The sequence below is a fragment of the Eutrema salsugineum genome, unplaced genomic scaffold, assembly GCF_000478725.1.
Source record: "Eutrema salsugineum unplaced genomic scaffold, Eutsalg1_0 scaffold_10, whole genome shotgun sequence".
Taxonomy (NCBI): domain Eukaryota; kingdom Viridiplantae; phylum Streptophyta; class Magnoliopsida; order Brassicales; family Brassicaceae; genus Eutrema; species Eutrema salsugineum.
Window position 1 is genome coordinate 6049052 of NW_006256908.1, and position 2128 is coordinate 6051179.

The following is a 2128-nucleotide window of genomic DNA, read 5'->3' on the forward strand; positions in this document are numbered from 1 at the left end:
CACTCACACCCTCACGCACTCCCCCCGCACGCGCGCTCACCCGCTCGCCACCACCCTCACCCTCTCCCACCCTTACGACGATGATGCAGACACATGGACCCACCCTCACATTCACGCACAAACGCTTACAGGGCACAGAATGAGCACACTGTCACCCCCAAGCTCTATGTCTATCACGCTTTATCTTTCAGATTGCTGGCTTGATGTGTGGAAGTTTGGTTTTGGAGTGGGAAACTGTGATTACATGTAATTGTACAAGAAGCATATATATTAACGAGAAAGTGAAGAATATACAAAGTCACAATGAAGTAGAGGGTTTAACCAGATAGGGGAATAAATCCAACTAGAATAGAAAACATTGTTGGAAAAAGTTTTTTCTTGCTAGTTGTGAGCAGGTTCATTGTAAGCTGGGATTACATGTACTTGTAATCTTTCTTATTTGTAATAATTTTCATTATTACTAGAAAGAATCCTGATTTTGTTGAATTCTTCATTAGTTTCCATAGTTTTAGGTCTACTGAAGAATATATATATAGATTTTTTTCCTAATTTTTCTTCCATAAAAGTAAATTTATCTTTTGTAATATAATCTTTTCAACACCAAACATAGACAAAAATATGAGTATTATTTTTTCCACCAATCAAGATTGGTAAAGAATCGTCTACTACAAGTAGAAATACATATATGCTGTTTTTTTTTTATAAATTTTTTCTTTCTTTTTGAGTTTTTTTAATCTTTTTCCCAATTTAGAAATTGATTTAACTTATTTTTTTTTGAAAAATCTGCAAATGCTATCAAGTATTACCCAAATTAGAAAACGTGTTCTCCCCAATAACCCCCCCCCCCCTAAGAATTTATAGGGTTTTTCTTCATTTTGAATAGTAGATGTAAACAGTATGGTGGACGATATGTAGTTTTTATTTCATTTGTTCTGTTTTAAGTTGTTTAAGAAAAGCTAATTCTATAATATAATGTTGATTAAAAATAAAATATACCAAATACAATAACAAATAAACACATTTTTCATAAACCAATGCACTATCTTAACCAACTCATATTTATACAAAATGGCCCCTAAAATAATTGAAATTCTACAGCGCCAAGCAAATGCTTGATGGGCTTTTCTACCAAGAACAAAGCATCTTGGTTTCGAAGTTGTTTCTACGGAGCAACTTGAAATCAAAAGTCTCCACACATCTGTCGCCTAACGAACTCTGGTACTAGCCTGTTTATAAGCTCTGGGGAAACTCCAGATAACTGTTTGAACATTCAAACAGAGAGAAAGAGATACAAGATTAAGAAACTGTTTGAACTTAATATCAGTTATGGTTTGGTTTAAGAATGTTTGGTTTAAGGAAAGTGAACAAACGTACCTCTTGTTTGAAGTTGAACAACGGTGGTACCAAGAACCTAAACCAACACAGCACATATATTATGACAAATGATAGGAATTTTCTATATCAGACAGAAAATGACGACAAGGTAGAATCTAATAAAAATGAGACTTCACCTTGATGATCTCCACTAGCTGGTACACAGAATTTTCTCCAAGGAATAACGGCTGAAGATAAATAAATATCAAAAATGATTGTCAAAGATATTGGAGAGATGCTATAGTTTTCAAGATATTTAATGGATAAATAGTTTACACTAACCTGACCAAGAAGGAGCTCTGCCAAAACACAACCAGCAGACCATATATCTATGGAGGATGTATACGCTGTGGCCCCAAAGATGTGTTCTGGAGCTTGGTAATACCGAGAGCAAATATATGATATGTTTGGTTCACCTTTTACTTAAAGTGAATAGTCACATGTTGCAAAGATGATGAAAACAAATAAGGTGCAATTGATTTCATGAGACAGAACACATAAGCAGTGGAAAATAAATAAAACAGCATAAATAAGGTTATGGGATCAACCTATAGAACGCACCAGAGAATTGGATAACAATCTAGTTATGGTTATCGAAAACAAATCCACAACAGATCAACTTACCAAAAGGTTTTGTGGTTTCACATCTCTGTGGCAAACACCAGGAGCAGTATTGATATAAGACAAGCCTCTGAGATCTGGTGGCTGATGCATGTTGAAGAAACTGGCCTGTGTTCACCCTGTGGCGGTGGCT

General features: G+C 35.2%; 1 pseudogene; it reads right to left on the reverse strand.

Annotated features, from left to right (window-relative positions):
- Positions 1 to 1162: 1162 nt before the first annotated feature.
- LOC18027296 overlaps positions 1163 to 2128 on the reverse strand; it is an 8468-nt pseudogene continuing 7502 nt past the window's right edge.